The sequence below is a fragment of the Desmodus rotundus genome, chromosome 4 (genome assembly GCF_022682495.2).
Source record: "Desmodus rotundus isolate HL8 chromosome 4, HLdesRot8A.1, whole genome shotgun sequence".
NCBI classification, from domain to species: domain Eukaryota; kingdom Metazoa; phylum Chordata; class Mammalia; order Chiroptera; family Phyllostomidae; genus Desmodus; species Desmodus rotundus.
Genome location: NC_071390.1, coordinates 115,204,893 through 115,223,998, shown reverse-complemented (window position 1 = coordinate 115,223,998; position 19,106 = coordinate 115,204,893). Strand labels below are relative to the sequence as shown.

General features: G+C 41.0%; 1 protein-coding gene across 3 annotated transcripts in view; it reads left to right on the top strand.

Annotated features, from left to right (window-relative positions):
* Positions 1 to 3,156: 3,156 nt before the first annotated feature.
* PROSER2 (proline and serine rich 2) overlaps positions 3,157 to 19,106 on the top strand; it is a 52,092-nt gene continuing 36,142 nt past the window's right edge. For 2 of the 3 annotated variants that reach the window (XR_006653672.3, XM_045186151.3), the window contains exon 1: positions 3,157 to 3,515. The gene's annotated coding sequence lies outside the window, so the exon portion shown is untranslated. The remainder of the gene's footprint in view (positions 3,516 to 19,106) is intronic. The other variant, XM_024580178.4, reaches the window with a different exon arrangement.

The following is a 19,106-nucleotide window of genomic DNA, read 5'->3' as shown; positions in this document are numbered from 1 at the left end:
TTGTGCTCATTTCTGATTATTTCTACAGAATCCCTAGCTATGGAATTATAGGGTCAAAGGATAAATAGTTTAAGGTTCTTGAAACAGCTCACAAAATTGATTTACAATAAAGTTATATCAACTTATGTTCCCACTAGTAATATATAAAATTGCCTATTTAACTGCAGTCCTGCCAGTAATGAATATTAGAATTTAAGAAAATATTCTAATAGGTGCAAATATTGCATATTATTTTAAATTTTTATCTTTTTAAATTACTAGGTAATTCAAATACTTTAAAATATAATTACACAGACACACACACAGCTAATTACTAACCACTTTTATTTTCTTTTTGAGGAAATTTTTTCATTGAGCTATTAGAGTTTTCTTGTCAACTTGTATGTACTCTTGTATTGAGGATAAAATTAACTATCAGGTTTGTTATACATAGTCCTGCAGGAGTATTTTTCCTTTTCAAATTTTGTTCATAATATTTTTAGTTGTTAGAATTTTTAATTTGCTATGTAATCTAGTCTAATGGTCATTTCCTATACAATATCTCCATTGCTTATATTCCTCATCTTGAGGTCACATAAAGATTTTCCCACATTTTCTTCTAGTTTTAAAATTCTTTAGTGTAGCTGAAATTTCTTTTAACACATAATGAAAGGTAAGGGTTCAATTTGATTATTCCTTCAAGTCACTAGTTTTCTCAAGCCCATTTATTGAGAATCTGTCCCTTTATTATTTGTTTTAGATAACTTTTATCACATATTGAAGTCTATACTATATAAATACTATCTTCTGGATTATCTATTCCATTCTGTTATATACATCATTCAATATTCATTATTCTTCTGTTACACTTTAAATTATTATAGCCATATGCTTTGTTTCAATAGTAAACAGAGAAATTTACCATATTTTCTTCATTTTCATAATTTTCTTAACTCTCCTCTGCTATTTATTTAGGTAAACAAAATAATTTTATAGCTTCATTTTTACAATGCAGAACTGAGTCAAAAAGTATAAATAGCTCAAGGTTGTAAGTGTCCTCAGTGGAAGAGGCAGAAAGCAAAAGCCTGTCTTTGACATCTCCCTTTGCAGCTCTGAAGTGCTACAATTTTTTAGTAAAAACTCATGAAATTTCTTACTAACCATTCTCTTTCCTTTCCTGTTGGCCTCTCTCTAGTGGCCATCACAGATATTGCACTTTCTCAAATCAATTTTATACATAGTACTATAATTATTTTCATAAAATAAAACATTTAGCTCAACTTTTTTAGTTTACTTTAAAAGCTTTAATCAGTACAAGTTCATAAGAACAATTGTCTAATATTCGGTGGTCATGTATTACCACCATTTGTTAGCAAAGGCCAGCCCTTAGAAGGCATTTATTAAAAAGTTAGTGAATAAAGGTACAATTTTATGAATTTCATGGGCTTTAATAGTAACATTAGCATATACACAGACCCTCCAGGTGTTTCTTTGGTTCCTTTCCTCCTGAACATTAAGTACTTTCATGAATAACCTCTTTAAATTCCCCCTCTAAACTATTTCTTGTGGGTTTTTTAAAAAACCTCACTTCATGTCCTTTCTCTTAGTCCTTTTGTGTGCGCTCAGTTGGCACAAAGGTGTCTAGACAGGGGTGCGGAGGGGACTGGGAGCCAGCCTGGGCTCGGGCAGTCACGCTGGGCGCCGGCTACCTCTGCAGCGGCCCCGAGGAAGGGCCACCCGTTGTAATTCCCACAAAGATGTGGCACGGACCATACTAGCAGGGGCTGGCCTCATCTACCCCGCTGTCTCTTGGTTGAGACCCCAGGCCCATTTTCTTCCCTGTTCATTTCCCCCCTCTTGCCCTTTTCTTTTGCCCTTCTTCCTTCCTAACTTCATCCTCCTCCTGTTTCTCCCTTCTTATTTCTTCTCCACCTGGAAGAAACGGTATTGTGTAAAATTAAATTTTTACAAAAGATGAGTACATTAAAATTTTAAACTTAAAGCTGAAATATGTTTATATGTTAAAAGCTTAACCAAGCAAAGCGTACAATAATAAAAAGAAAAAAATTCAGAGAAGCACTTATCAGAGGTTGCCTATATTACCGCTCATCCAGGGGTGTTTGATATTATTTAACCTTTACGTAGCCAACGCATGGTAAATGCATTAGTATTTAACACAATAGAGAACATTATTTTACAGGAAAAAGAAGAACGTGAACAGAAAGCTTAGGTCCACTATGCATCGAGGATTAAGGACTGACAGAATTGATTCTCTCCTGGATTTGGTTCAGAAAGCGGGGGTAATACTACTTGCCTAATTAACTAGCACGTTGGGTAGATTAAAGTGCTTTGCCAACATTAATTAAAGATGCAGGGAGTTAGACGAGGCCAATGTGTTATTAGAGAAAAAGTTCTCTTCCCTTTAATCAGGTATCTCCTCCTGGGGAGGGCAAAGGGATGATCTAAGGACGAAGGAATTGGGGCTCAGCCCTGAGGGCTGCCAGTGACTCAGCCATTCTGGGCAACCAAGCGCTTCCTTCCTGAGTTTTCTGTAAAATGGGGACAAACACGAAAAGCATTTTGGAATACAGATGATTTTAATGTCCGCCACTTGAGTATGTAACAAACCCTGCAATTGATAAAACCCCATAACTCTTGCTTTCTCCCTCCCTAGAGGGTTGTTCCACCCCCATGGAAACACCGGTAACATTAACTTCCATCACCTTGCAAAGCCTCCCACGACCAGCTACTGCCCCCGTCGATATTTCCAGTGATAGAGTCGAGGAGAAAATAGCACCACGCAATGGGGTCAGAAAACGCTTGGACGAGTTTCTTCACGTCTCTGAGCCTGTTTCCCTCAGGTTCCTCCTCAGTAAAATGGGGGCAAGAAATCAGAGGGTTGTTCGGAGGACTAAATGAAATAACGTACGTACGTTAAATGCCTTGTCCGAAGGTCATAAGGCTTCGATACATAGTAGTTATTATTATTGTCATTAAATATAACCTCTCAAAGCTGATGGGGTTGGGGGCGGGACCCGGGGGAATGCCCCGCTTCTTCAAACGCAATCTCCTATCGCTTCTCTCTGTGCGTGTCACTCAGAGATGGCGGGCGGGGCTTCACTCAGGTGGCCTCCGATTCAAACCCCACTCCGAGACCCAGGTTCCCGGCGACAGGCGGCTTCGGGCCGCACCCGCGCGGGGATCTGTCCCTTTAAAGCCCCCGGCGGGCGCGGTGGGCGTTCGAAGGGGCTGAGCCCGCTGGTGGGCGCGCTGCGGGGTGAGGGCGAGCGCGCGGCGGGGCGGGGCGGTGCACCGCGCGTGAGCGCGCGCGCGGCCGGAGAGCGCGCGGCCGGCGGGGAAGCGCGCAGGAGCGCGCGCACAGCGGGAGAGTGCGCGGTGGGACGGCCGGCGCTCCGCAGGGCGGCCGCGACTGTTGGCGAGACGTGCGCGAGCTGACCGGCTACCCCGCGGCGCCAGGGCTTCGGGTGGCGGTCCGAGTGGACACCTGCGGTCCTCGGCGAGGGGGCTTCTGCCAGGTGAGTGAGAGAACTCTTCTATTGCCGACGCGGTTACAGCGGCGGGTGACGTCCTGGCAGCCGGTCCCCTCTCCTGGCACGTCGGTGAGCCGGGCGGCGCTGGGAGTCCGGCCGGGGAAGCGAAGGTCGGGTGGGTTTCAGGTAGAGAGCGGTGACCCCCTTGTCTTGTGACCCGCTGCCTGCGTTTCCCACGGCCCCCTGCAGTGCACACCTTGCCTGGATCTCTTCTTGCGCGCTCTCCCTCTCCTCCACGTCGTTTGTCCCGTCTCCTGGAAGTGAGGAAAGACTGGCGCAATACGAGGCCACCGCGAGGGAGGCCACCGTAGTCAACCCGGTGGCCTCACTCACGGGAAACCCGGTCCCTCTTTGGGGGTTTCAGGGGCTCGCGCGCACCCCGGGTCTCGGGCTTTGGGGAGGAAGCGGCGTGTTCCCGCTCTGAGGTTGTCCTGTTGGGGGGCGCTCGGTGGTCGGTGACACGAGTTTAGCTTCGGGCGCAGAGCGGTCCGGGGTGCTCCTAACAAACCCCCGTCCCCACCGCCCTTCCCGGAGCCGTGTGGGGGAGTCGTCGCCCCACTTGCCACCGTGGCCCTCAGAGTCCTCGGGACTTAAGAGGCGGAGAGGGGGGTGGAAGCGTGATGTTGACAGGAGGTGGCTAAAGCCACCTGTTAAACTTAGGTCCTGCTCAAAATGACCAGTAGACTTTCGTCCCCACCCTTGTTCCCCAGCCCCTGACCCGCAACAGGTAACCGAATCACGCAGGCAGGTGTAGGATCTGCCAGGGAGCCTGGGCGGGAGGAATTAAAAAGAGAAAATGTGGTCGATGTGATGCAATTTAACAAAAGGCAGTAAAATAAACTCCAGAATTTCTCAAGGCTTTGAAACTTTCCCAGTATTGTTTTATGGAGTCTAAATTTAAGCATCTAGCTTCTTTTTTTTTTTTTTTTTTACCGCAGAAACTAACCTCAGAAAACTTTTAACTCTTTGCCCAAGTTGAAAGAGTTGGTATAGAGCAGAAAACTTAAAGTGAGTTAAGGAAAATGATTTTTTGTATTTTTCTCCCCAAACAGAGTGAAACTGTTGCTGGAGACTGTAGGAAGAAGGCTCCTTCTAGGTCCAATTTTAATGGAGAATACATTTTTTAAAACCTGTATATCTGAAAGGTATAGAAATACTAAACCAGGTATAAATGTGAACTTGGGGAAAGTGCTTGCAGGGGAAACGTTTATTAAAGACACTTTGCCGCTTTTTTTTTTTTAAGCACTGCACACTAGTGCTCTAGCATGCACTGCGAAGTTTGCCCTCAAAGTTCCATGTCTGAATGTTACAGATTGTTTTTCTAGGTGGAGGAGGTATTTTCCTTCATGAGGTCAATGTGGAAATACAAACAAATGCCCTATTTACTTGGGATTGGGTGGGAAGGGTGGAAGTTGTCTAAAATCTCTCTTGCCAAACTTGACAACGTATGTATGGAATCTTGTGTATTTTCTTGCCCAGACCAGTAACAGCCATTTTTAAGTGACTGGATATGGATATTGGTAACAGCATTTCAAATGAGCTTTCCTTTGAAAATTCTGGATGCTGATCCAGAATTCTGGATGCAAGTAACACATTTTCTCCATTACTAGAGATCAGAAAGCCAAAATGAAATTGCTAATTTAGAGAAGTCTGGAAAGAGGAGAGAGATGCTTTTAAGAAAATTTGAGTGTGTTTGACTCCATCATGGCCTCTTTTGGGGGACAGGGGGCGGGGATTTGCCTGTTTTGGTAGAAGCCCTGCTGTTCATCAACTCACTCAGCCATATTTGCAGACTGAGCACCTACGCTGTGCTGAGCACTGAGCTAGTCACTGAGCATATAAACATATCTAGATAATGGCCATATGGCCCAAACTGATTAAAACCAGATCAAGTAAACCTTCTTCAGGAGCTGAAGATACACCTGGTCCTGGTTCCAAAGTTCTCAGACACCTAAGAAGCCTATAGTTGTCACCCCGTGTTGATTCTAAAGATCATCTCAAATAACGACAAGAGGTGGAGTGGAGCCCTGAAGCCTGAAGGGAGAGAGGCGAAAGGCTTGGGTGGAGCAGAGAACAGGAGATCCTCTGGAACACAGACTTCAAGTGCATCTTATCTACATGGTTGTGGGACAGCCGCCAGTGGCACAGAGGCCATTTGGGGGTAGGTGCCAGGGAATCCCAGGAGCATCCCAGAACTTGAGCTCTTTCCTTGGCTGCTGAAGGGCAGCATTTTGTTTCAGTTTCCATGCTCTTTCTGGTGGCAGTGGTGGTGGCTTCCTAGCTGCGCTCTACAGAGGATGGGCCGGGCAACTCTCCCTCTGCTCTCCTGCACCATTCCCCTCTCAGATCTTTGAGGGAGTCCAGGGGCCCTTGTCCAAAAGCCTCTGTTCATGTTGACACAGTGGGGTCATTTCAGTGGAGTCATTGGCAACAGCCTCTATAGAGAACTGCCGTGAAGCTGCACCTGTCAGTAATGCCCATGTCCTTCTTTGGAACTCACAGCATTAATCTTGAAGCCAAGTTTAACAAAGTAGTGCTGGGTTTATAATCTGTGCAGTCAGGTAAAGGAACATGGAGGGCAGAACACTCCACCTAACCTTATTGGAGAGGGATGTGATAGCTCCTTATGAATGCATATCTTCAGATTGGGTATTTCCAAAGACCCTAGCACCATGAAGAAGTGATTCCTATTCTCTCTCTCTCTCTCATCATATAATATTAAAGTTATCATTTTAAAGTATATAAATCAGTAGCATTAAGTATACTCCCATCATATGTGTTTATTTTTTTCTGTAGAGGTCTACAGATATTCATTAAAAGAACTTTATTAATTGCATTATTCCTTACTAACTTTGTGTCTTAACATATCAATAACTGAGAAATATTGAAAGATCCCACTATAAAGGGGGATTTGACATCTCCTGTTACTCTGAAATCACCTGTGCATACAACTTTATATTTTAATATCTAACAGTATGCTTTTGTAAGTTTATATTGTTAGATATACAAAGTCTAAAAGGAATTAAACTTTTATAATTACAGTTATTTTTATCACAACTGAGATTTTTTGCCTTAAAGTCTATTTTGCTTCATGTAATATAGCCAGAGTGATATTTTCATTGTTGCTGTTGTTAATATTTGCTTGATGTATCTTTTCCCATCCTTTTTATTTTCTTTTGAATGTCTTCACTGAGGCTCCGACTGGTGTGGTTCAGTTGATTGGGCATAGTCCCCTAAAGTAAAGGTTACCGGTTCGATTCTGGGTCAGGGCACGTGCCTTGGTTGCAGGTTTGGTCCCCAGTCGGGGTGCATATGAAAGGCAACCAACCAATAGGTCTCTCACATCAACCGGTCCATAGTTCTCTCTTGCATTGATGTTTCTCTCCCTCTCTTCCTCCCTTTCCCTCTCTCTAACAATAAATAAAAAATCTTTTAAAAATTATATATCTTTACTGAGGTATAATTGAAATTCAGTAAACTGCACATATTTAAAGTGTAGAAAATACGTATTCACAATGTTGTACAACCATCACCGCTGTCTAGTTCCAGAACTTTTTCATCACCCCAAAGGCAAACCCGTGGCCATTAAGCAGCCACTCCCTCGTTTCCACACTACCCCAGCCCCTGGCAACTACTAAGCTGTTTTCTGTCCCTGTGGATTTGTCTGTTCTGGATATTTCATATAAATGGAATCATACAGTAGGGCACCTTTTGTGTCTGATTTGTTGCACTGTTTCCCCTTTCAGCTATTGTGAATAATTCTGCTATGACTATTTATTTAAACACTTTTTTCCAGTTCTTTTGGGTCTTTACCTAAGAGTAGAATTCCTGAATAATATAATAATTCAGTGTTTAACCTATTAAGGAATCAACTGTTTTCCATGGTGCCTGCACCCTTTACATTTCCACCAGCAATGTAGGAGGGGTTCAGCTTCTCCACAGCCTCACCAACACTTGTGATATTCCAGGTTTTTACTTAATTGCCATCCTAGTGGGCATGAAGTATTGGGTTGGACAAAAAGTTCATTTGTTTTTTTCCATACAATGGCTCTAGTTCCTACTTAGTTGCCTTTAACTTTATGTGAAACAATTTTTATTGTATTGTGACAGCTGTCATATTAGTGTGCATTAATAAAACATCAAAATTGGTGCATTTTTGTGTAGCCATTTTAATATTGAAGATGGAAGAAAATGAGCAACATTTTTGGCATATTATTATTTATTATTTCAAGAAAGGTAAACACCCAACTGAAACACACAAAAAGATTTGTGCAGTGTGTGGAGAAGGCGCTGTGACTGATGATCAATTGTGTCAGAAGAGGTTTGCGAAGTTTTGTGCTGGAGATTTCTCACTGGACGATGCTCCATGGTCGGGTAGAACAGTTGAAATTGATAGCAATCAAATCAAGACATTAATTGAGACAACGTTATACCACGCGGGAGATAGCTGACATACTCAAAATATCCCAATCAATTTCACTTATTGATGAAAGTGAAGAATGTGTCCTTTATTTTATGGAAAAAACTAAACAAGCTTTTTGGCCAACTCAATGGTATCTCATTGCAGTTTTGATTTGCATATTTCCCTAAAGGCTAATAACATTGAGCATCTTTTCATGTGCTTATTGGCCCCTTACAGGTCTTCTTTGGAGAAATATCTGTTCAGCAACTTGATTGTATTTTATATTGAGCTTTAGTTATTTTTATAGGGCTCAGTTTGTATATTGTTTCCCTTGTCAAATCTTCACTCTGTTGTTTTATTATTTTTTTTTTCTGTTTTCTCTTTCAGGCTTCTGTTGCTCCTTCTAAGAGACTAGGTGTCTGATTGGTGCTTTGAAATATTTAATATTCTGCATATTTTAGTCATTGATCCAAAAGCCTGAGGTGTTCATCTATTCATTCAGTGATCTTTGTAGACTGTTAGGGCACCTACAGTGTGCTGAGTACTGAGTTAGTCATTGGGTATGCAAGCAGACTCAGTCCTCCTATGCTTCTGTTTTCGCTGTTTGCTGCTGACAACTTATCTTTTTCAATTAACAGGTCAATAAGAGCCTAGCAAAGGGAAAAAGAGCAGTACTAAACTGGAAGTGAAGGGACCTACCTCAGGTGTCATCACCAAATAGCTGTGTGATCCTAGAAACTTTCTGGAACGTGGTTTCCTGGTTGGGGCAGGACTAAGTGATATCTCAGCCCCTCCCAGACTCTGAAACTAGAGATTATGAATTAATGATCACCACGATTTCCTTGACAAATCTGTAATTTTGTGAGTGTGTTTAAAAATATTTATTTTGTCCAACCTACTTAAAGGAATTTTCTTGTGTGAAAAAAATGCTGATGTTCTTTTATATTGTACTAGACTAAACTGGTGAGTTTGCTTGATTTCTGCATGCAAAATGGTGCATATGGGAGCCCTGGCCAGGTTGCTCCTTTGGTTACAGTGTTGCCCCCTCATGCTAAGGTTGTGGATTCGACTCCTGGTCCAGGCACACACATGTCAACCAACAAATGCATAAATAGGTAGAACAACTCATCAATGTTTCTCTCTCTGTCCCTTCCTCTGACTTTATAAAAAAATCAATGAATAAAAGAATTTTAACGGTGCATATGGTATTTTCTGTAAAGATTCAGAGAGTTTGAAGAGCTTTCGTGAACATTTAAGTTCCTACTATGCATGGCGCAACAGGGAGTATAGAAATGAATAAGATGTGTTCCCTGCATTTGAGAAACTCTGACTCAGTAGAGGAGAGAAACTAAATATCAAGTGCAAGTCCATAGCAGAGGCCCACAAGTCTTTTGGGAACAGAGGACAGGGATTCTTTTTTTCAAGGTTGTCACACAATCTGTTGGAGAATGTATCATTGGAACTGGGCCACAAGGGGAGGATAGTGGAAAATCAGAATGGCAAAATTGTGGCGTTGATTATCATAATGAAGAGTTTAGCCTTGACTTTGGGTCGTTAACCCATGAAGGGTGGTGAGCAGGGTTGTGATAGTAGATCTGTATTCTGGCTTTACTGTGCAGTAAACATTTGTCTACCGAAGGAATAACTTGAAGTTGAGTGGGGTGTTCAGGGTTGAGGAAGGGAGGATAGAAAGAAGAATAGAGGTAAGATGGCACAAACAAGGAAAGGGTACCAAAAACGTCAAATGTCAAATAGAAGTTTTGGTGCAAAAAAGTTTTTAATAGGCATCATTCTAGAGTGGAGAGCTAAAGACATAGATCCAGCTCTTTCTGCCTTGCCAAATCAACTTGCAGGCTTTGGACCTCAGTTCCTCAAATGCTAACTTGTCCTCCCACACAACAGATAATCAGTGAATGTGTCAATTGAGCTGCTACCAATGCAGGCAACTTCACTTTGTGGATCACATATATTTGAAATGTATGTGAGGAAAATACGTTGTATATTAGATATACAACGTATTTAAACAAAATACAATGTATTTAAACAAAATACGTTGTATAATATACGTTGTATATTAAAATACACTGACATTTTTTTCCTGGTGATCCCTATTGTGATTTTAGAGGTATCTTCTGAGGAAAAACATTTTAGCATCTACATGTAATAAAACCAAACTTAAACAAAAAATTTTTAAAGATTTTATTTATTTAGAGAGAGAGAGGGGAAGGGAAGGAGAAAGAGAGGGAGAGAAACATCAATGTGTGGTTGCTTCTCGCATGCCCCCTACTGAGGCCCTGGCCTGCAACCCAGGCATGTGCCCTGACTGGGAATCGAACCAGCAACCCTTTGGTTCACAGGCCAGCACTCAATCCACTGAGCCACACAAGCCAGGACTTAAACAAAAATTTTATTTCAAGAAACACTTTACTTTTTTACAATGTTAATTATCAGTTCAATTCCAAAAACATTAGGTTATCCATATAAAATTACTGATACTCAGTTATTTTTGAACCACAAATGACGTCTTCATATGATTCAGTCTAATAAGTGCAGGCTCTTAGGCTTTTGTACTGTGAAGGAAACCACCAGCAAAATGCAAAGATAACTTACTGAATGGGAGAAGATATTGGCAAATGATACATCTGATAATAGGTTAATATCCAAAATATGTAAAGAACTCATACAACTCAACATAATAAAAATCTGATTAAAAATGGGCACAGGGCATGAATAGACACTTCTTCAAGATGCTCAGCATCACTAATCATCAGGGAAATGCAAATTAAAACCACAATGAAATATCACCTCACATCTGTCAGAATGGCCATCATCAAAAAGTCAACAAAGGACAAGTGTTGCTGAGGATGAGGAGGAAAGGGAACTCTTGTGCACTATTGGTGGGATTGCAGACTGGTGTAGTGACTGTGGAAAACAATAGCAATTCCTCAAAATATTAAAAATAGAACTACCTTATGACCCAGCAATCCCAATTCTGGGTATTTATCTGGAGAAATCCAAAACACTAATTTGAAAAGATATATGCACCCCTATTCATTGCAGCATTATGTACAATAGCCAAGATACAGATGCAGCCTAAATGTCCATCAATAGATTAATGAATAAAGAAGATGCGGCACCGTGTACAATAGAATGAAATCTATTGATGAACTCAGCCATAAAATAGAATGAAATCTTGTGATTTTCAACAACATGGATGGACCTAAAGGGTATTATGCTAAGGTGGAAAAGGTCAAACATACAAAGACAAATACCATATGATTTCATTTTTATGTGGAACCCCCCCCCCCAAAAAAAAGAACAAACAAAATGAAACACGAAGAAACTCCTAGATACAGAGAACAAATTTATGGTTGCCAGATTTGGGCTGGGGTTGGGGATAGAATGGGCAAAAAATGTGAAGGGAATTGAGGATAAAAAGCCAGTTATAAAGTTAGTCATGGGGTGTAAAGAATAACATAGGGAATATAGTCAATAATATTGGAATTATGTATGGTGTCAGATGGGTACTGGACTTATTGTGGTGATCACTTTTGTAAGATATGTAAATGTCTAATCACTATGTTGTACATCTGAAACTAATATGGTATGCCAACTATAATTTTTAAATAATTTTTTTAAAAGAATAGTCAGTGAACTTAAAAATTCACAGAAAAATGCAGCATTTTAAAATGTAGTACTTCTTAGGTAATTCTCACTTAACCAGGATGTTAGTTTTGTTTAGGTTTTCCAACGTGGTGAGGTTTACCAAGAGGCCTTCATTATCACTTAAATAATTATCAGACTCCAGTTGAGTTTCTTAAATGTAGGTGCTTTGTTTTCTCCCAGAGAGGTTAATATACAGTCCTTGAACTTCTGATATTAGTGTCATCTTAAATGTTAGTTGAAGTCATCCAGTCTTTTCAATAAACTTTTGGTTGTCCCCATTCTTGAAGAAGTGCTGAAAACCTCTTTTATCTCTTCTTCTCTATTAAAACTGGGATATGAGCCCTGGCTGGTGTTGCTCAGTGGTATGAGCACTGACCTGCAAGCCAGAAGGTTGCCAGTTCCATTCCCAGTCGGAGCACATGCCTGGATTGCAGACCAGGGCCCCGGCTGGAGGTGCGTGAGAGGCGACCACACATCGATGTACTTCTTCTCTTTTTCTCCCTTTCTCTGAAAATAGATAAATAAAATCTTTAAATAAAATAAAATAAAACTGGGATATGAGTTTGTGCCCAAAGGCCTGGATTTAAAATGAGTGATTTGAGCAATTTGTTACTAAGTTTCCAGGAAGTATCTAAGAGGAGTCTGAGGAAAAGGGAGCCTCTGTATACACACCCACAGGTTAAATGGAGTTACTCCCTTTCCCCAAACAGGGCTAACCAAGAGATTTTGGAAGACAGGGTTAAAGTTTGAGCAGTGGTTTTGTGTAAACTGGCATTCCCCTGGCTTGGTTAAATCTGTTCAATTTGAGATAAGATATGTAAGCCAGATGTCTGCTTCCAGTCTAACCCAGGGTTATAAATTTCAATGCTAAATGAATGTGCTCTGAGTCAGCTTTGTTTTTCTTATGAAGATGAGTGAAAAACTTAGCTAAGAATTTGGACCTTCTCAGAAAAAAAATGATGAAACAATCAGGTATAATTATTAGTTTCAAGTAAGAACTACTACCCGTTGTCTCACTAGAGCAGCATTTAGTGGGTTCTCTTGTAGTATTTGCTGAATAGATGAAGAGAAAGTACATAAACTAGTTTAACAAAAGAACAACTGAAAGTGGGATTTTCTTTTTTTTTTTTAATTGCTAAGGAATCCAGAAATGCAGTTGGCATATAGAATATCAATTTTTAAAATCAGCTAAAAATAAAACTTTGAAGGATCTATCCTTGCAATAGAAGTATGTTTTCCCCTTGATGGTGTTTTTTGCTTCCTCCTGGGTCATAATGTTTTGTTACTGTCAACTAATCTGAAATCTAACCAGGTTGTTTTCAGGTGAAGTTTTACTTTAGGAAAATCTAATTTCCACATCTTCTGTTCAATGATAGATGCAAACTGGTAGTAGGAGATGCCTTCCCTCGGGGCCTGCAAACCAGCCTGCCTAGGCGAGGCCTCTATCCTGAACCTGTCTGCTTAGTGTAGACAAATCAATTACTTTCAGGTGGCCTATGGCCCTGAGGAAAATACTGCCTCCCATTAATAGTTGAAACTATTCACAATTGAGACAGTCTGAAAGCAACCTTGTTTTTCTACATTGTTCAGAAAGAGCTTTAAAAAAAATATATCTAAACTGAAAGCATGTAATTGCTCTGGAGAAGTAAAATTACTAGCCTTTAAAATGTTTAATTGTATTTAATGCCAGTTAGAGCTTAAGGTCCTAAACTCTTATAGAAGACACTTCAGAAAAAAATGAAAAAAACCCTATCAGAGAAAAGGCAGCATCAAATGAAACAGATGCTAAACCACTGAGCACCTCAAATTTGAACACTTCAGAACAAAATTAACTGCACTGCCAGCCCTCCCAGTACCAACCAGCCTCAAGCCAAGGCGGGTTTTCCTGGGATTTGTAGTGCAGGGTGACAATCCTAGTTTGCTAGTTCACCTAGTGAGTATCTTTGGAAGCATTCTTTGCTTTCCAAGGTTATTGTTTTCTTGATGTTGAGAAAGAGCGCAAACTAAAGAAAAGTTACTACATACTTATTTTATTTCAGCCTGTTTGTGTGGAGACACATTTTTTAAAAGATTGTTTATTTATTTATTTTTAGAGAGAGAGGAAGGGAGGGAGAGAAACATCAATGTGTGGTTGCCCCTCGCATGCCCCCTACTGGGGACCTGGGCCACAACCCAGCCATGTGCCCTGACTGGGAATTGAACCAGCCATTCTTTGGTTTGCAGGCTACCACTCAATCCACTGAGCCACACCAACCAGGACTGGATACCCATTTTTGAAGTTAATTTCGGTCATGGGTTGCATCTGTAGGCATACATGCATTCATTTTGATATTACATGTTGACATTGAGAAGCATTACTGATATAGTGGGTCTGGTGTATCTATTGGTGCCAGTTTTTTCATATATTTTTGGTGAAGCCAAGAGAAGCATCTCCTCTATGGCTGTGAATAAAGTTATCCCCCGATGCTCTCCACTTGCCCTTGATTGAGATCTATAGGTTAAATGAGTAATTTATCCTACATCCGAAGGGTTTGGTCTCATGTACAATAGAGGGCGTTAAGGATGGTCACCACAATATGAACATGTTGGAGACACTCCTAAGTGTTTAAGCTTTTCTTTTAGATCAAAGGTCTAGAGGAAATAAGAATTTTTTTTCAAAAAAATAAGGTGGTTTTTAAAATTTTTAAATATGTTTTGTCTAATTAATGGATATTAAATCTATATTTTGTGACAAATATTTTCCAAAATCCTGTGGCTACAGTGAGAGAGCGCACGCTTTGCCTACAAGGAGCTTATAGTCTAATTGAAGAAAAAGGAATTACATACGTAAGAAACCTGATGTGATCAGTTGTGTCTGAGTGGCAGAATGGCATTGTGTAGTTAACAAATGGTGGTATATAAACAGTAAGGACAGAAGGTGCCGGGTGGAGAGGTCAGTGGTGAGTAGGACTATGAAGGAAGGCTTGGCGAGGTCTGGTACAATGTTTGGGCCAGGCTTTAAAGACTGAGAGGAAAGTGATGGGGGAGGCAGTCAAAACGTGGCTCACAACTAAGCGGCACATCTAGGGGACCAGGCTCGATAAAGGTTTATATTTGGAAAATAAGGTTGAAGAGATAAGGTTAGGGCAGATTCTGAAGAGACACTTAAAGCCCTCTGTTCTTACAGATAGGTTCTTTGGCAGCATAGATTAGGAAAATGAAAAAGGCCAATTTTGACAGGCCTGTGGTACCAAAGATAACCCGGATTATTTAAATACTACTTGCAATTCATTGGTGAATGTTAGACTATTTGTTTTATTTTTAACAATGTTTTGGAGAGTAGAAAACTTGGAAGAAAGTGAACAACAGGGCAAACAGCTACTTTTGCGTCTCTGCTAGGGCAGTTAGTAGATTACAGGCTTCTATATGTGCATCTTTAGTATGCTGAGGGATGGGAGGTTCCAGAGACTGTACTTTGTGTGTGATATGGGAGCTAGAGCTGAATTGTGCTTAGAATGACCAGATGTGCTATGATAACTAGAGTGAAATTATTTTTATGGAGTTTGTCTGTAAATTATTTTTAGGGGAGATATGAAATGGTTAACTTAGTTAAGAATGTTGTTAAAGTCTCAAAGTTGAACAATATAAAAGAAAGAATTTCCGTACTCAGTTTCCTTTCAGCTTATGAATTGGGTTAATGAAAGAAGACAAAGAGTCTTGATATCATTCATAGCTTCATCACCTAGTTAATGGCTTTTTATATTATAACCACTTTTTGTTAACACATGTTGTAGGAGTGAACACAGGACCAGGTAGAAACTATAAAAGTAGGACTGCCATCTTTGCTCAAGTAAATCAGAGCAAAGAGCCTACCCATCAGCGCATGTTGAGATGAATGAATGTTGTCAAGAGCTACTAGCATTAAGGCCAACAATGACTATTTTGTGCTTACTGACTGTTTCATCTAAGAGTGTATACATTCTGGCCATCCTCTTTACTTTCACCCACTGCTTCACCGTATGAAAAAGCCCATTCATGACTCAGAAACTGTTCCCACTGTAAAGCTCCTTCATCTTTAATGTTCTTGAAGGTCAAGAAAAACCTACCTTTTGATAATGGCTTGTTTGTTAAATCATGATATGAGGATTTCTCATGATATAGCTTTAAAGATAATTTCTGTCTTAAGATTGTTTTTCTAGATTTGGGAACAAATCTTCATAAAATTCCTGTGAGTGAAAGTAGGAGAGAATGAGATGATCAAAGAGTAGGGCTTTGGTGGGGGATTGATCCTGCCCTAGTGTAGAGTCTGGCATGGGGAGGGGATGGGGGATAATTTTAAGCTTGTTTCTACCCCTTTCCCCACTGAGCTGTGCTGCTGCCGCCTGTGCCTTAGCACTGTGACTGACAGTGGGTGACTAGACAGGGATGAGGGGCTATAAACCTGTACCATGGGGGTCAGAATCCTAGGGCCCCCACCTGGATCTTCTCTTTCGTGGAAAGTTTACCTTGTCAATGAGTTGGAGCAGTTCTCTTTTAAGGTGTATTACAGATATACTAAGCAAAATTAGTTCCGCATCACTTGGTTAAGATGGATAAGTTTCCTATTCATGTTCCGAGCTAGCATAGACAATAATCACCCCTGTGATTTTGTTTAGCCTGCCTGTTGGGAATAAGATTCCCTTCCACCTACCTAGAAGGGACCCAGCCTAATAGTTGAATGTGAGGGAACTTAATATATTGATAGTTCCAGCTTGGATTCTTCCATAAATTGGATCAGTTCAATCTTTTCCTGGTAAATTTTCAGCTCACTTGTGGTTCAAGAAAAGTTTATCTTCAGGGTTTCTTTCTCCTTCCTGTTAAAACCATGCCATCTTTAGCAGTTCCCTCCTAAACTGCCCCCAGGTTCCTAGATTGTCTTCTCTTCTTCCCTTGTTAAATCAGAACTCATGTGTCCTGTAGATACTGGGCCTTTTGAAGGTTCCCAGGTGATGTAATGACCTGACAAGTCATAATTCTTCAAACCCAAATCTTCCTTTTCTGTTTTTCCAGCAGGGGAGTCAGGTGCATGATAAGCAGGTGGCCATCTATGAATAACAAACCAGGTGATACTACAGGACAGTTGAGTGGGTCCCCCCCACTCGAGTGGTGCCCCCACTCACCCACCCACCCCCGCCATTGGCATATGTTCCAGGATGTGGATGTACAATAGAGGGTTGTGTCTGGCTTAAATTTATATAAATGGAATTGTGCTAAGAACACAATTACAACTTTTTACTCAATATGTTTTAAGATCTATGCATGCCGTTGTCGATGTGATTACTTCTGGCTGATGCCTGGTATTCCACAGTAAAAGCAATTACCAGGTTTTCGCTCATTCTTGGAGTTCATAGTGTGTTATGAACCAGGATTGCCTCCAGCGCTACTCAGCTGTGAGCCACACTGTGATAACCATCCTCACACGTTTCCCTCCTTTCCTGAGAGGAGTTTCCGGAGTAGACTGAGCGGTGGATTTGGGGCTCACAGGACCTACTTCATCTCACTAAATACTGCCAGATTAGTTGGCTGTGTCCATTTAACACGCCCAACAGTAGCACGTGTGGGTTCCAGTTCCCCACATCTGGTATTCGTTATTTGGTATTTGCTGATGTTTGTTATTTTTTAATTGTCTAATTTTTTCCAATACAGTAATGTCTTTGCCACTACAAGTAATGTCTCATGTTAGTTTTAACTTGTATTTCTTTTGTTTACTGGTAAGGTTATACATCTCTCATACACTTCTTAATCATTTGGGCTTTCTCTGTTGTAAACTGCCTAATCATAGTCCTTGTTCTTTTTTATTCTGATGAGTTTCTTTTCTTGTTGATTTCAAGAGTTTTTCATATATTCTAGCTATCAATTCCTTTTCTTAGACATAGTAAACATCTTCTACCAGCCTGCCATCTTTCTGTTAACGTTGTCTATGGTATCCTTAATTTTTATGTAGGTAGATTCATTGAAATTTTCACCTTATAATTTGTATTTTTGAGTCCTAACGAATAGGAAGGTCAGTGGAACAGAATAGGAAATTCAGAAATAGAATCTAAGACATATTAACATTTAGTATAAAATAACATTTAGTATTTGAAGACAGTGGAGAAGATAAATTTTTGAATAATTGGCATTTGAGTGATTATGTAGCCTGCTTGGCTTAAGGATGGGGAAATGGGTCTCTATACTAAAATAAATTCAAGTTGGATCACATATTTAAATATGAAAAGTGAAACTATAAAAATGCTGTCTCACCCTGGCTGGTGCAGCTCAGTGGATTGAGTGCGGGCTGGGAACCAAAAGGTCGCCTGTTCGATTTCCCGTCAGGGCACATGCCTGGGTTGCAGGCCAGGTCCCCAGTGAGGGCCACGTGAGAGGCAACCACACATTGATGTTTCTCGCCCTCTCTTTCTCCCTCTCTTCCCCTCTCTCTAAAAATAAATAAAATAAAAACCTTTAAATAAAAAGATTTAAAAATGCTCTCTGCACAGAGGACCTCCCATGGAAGTCTGTAGTTTCCGTTCCTGGGAACTAAGACTGGGGAGCCCTGCCTTTGCTTACTCTTTTCCTCTGTTTGGCGTGCCCACAACAGTTTGTTTGATTAGCAGTCTCCTTAAATCTGAAACATCTCGTAGGGCTAAATCACCTTTCTGTGCAGTGTCTGGCCCTCTCCGGCAGTACTGCGTGCCTCTGTGCCCCTGTAGTCCCTATGATGCCCCGAGTACAGTGTACGCTTTTCGTCTTCCATTAGGGCTGGTGCCATGTGGCAGAATTACTTACCTGGAATCTACTCTGTGTGAAGCAGGAAAACACCACCGAAAGAATATTCTTAGTCTAGAAAGGAAGCTAGAGCTCCAGTTGAAGCAAGTACTGATTGATAGCATGACATTCTGAAGCCTATGAGGAGTGGGTGGAAGTTGATTGCCTTTAGGAGAGTGGTGACATCAAAGTGGTATTTCGAGATCAGCCCAGCAGAAGAATAAAAGAAAAGTACAGAGAAGAGTGAAAACGCAAGAACAACTCGATGGCTACTGCAGTAATGTAGGCCTGTGGTGACACGGTGCTGAACGAGTGGGGCTAGAAAAGAAGTGGATACAACTAACTTTGCACTGGAAGAATCATCAGGCCGTGGTAGCTGATTGTGAGTGACAGGAAGAGGGAGGAGGCAAAGATGCCTTTGTGTGTGATGAAGCTGAAAGCCACCCTGCCTGTGGACAGGTTTTTGACTAGCATAATTCAGCCATGGGGTTTGGCAAAACCAGAATTTTTAGGTGACCCATAGAAAGATTTAGTTACTTGGGCTGCTATGTAGACCTGAGCGTGGCTATTTGGAACTTAGGTGGAGTGAGGTGATGTTGGAAAGAGGGCTTTACATGTACCACCCAGGTCATTCCAAGCCTTTCTGGAACATCAGGGGAAGATGAAGAAGAGGAGCTGCCTTCTTCCTCTCTTGGCTCCAGTGCACTCACTTCAGAGCCTTCAGGTTGGACAGCTGCTGCCTC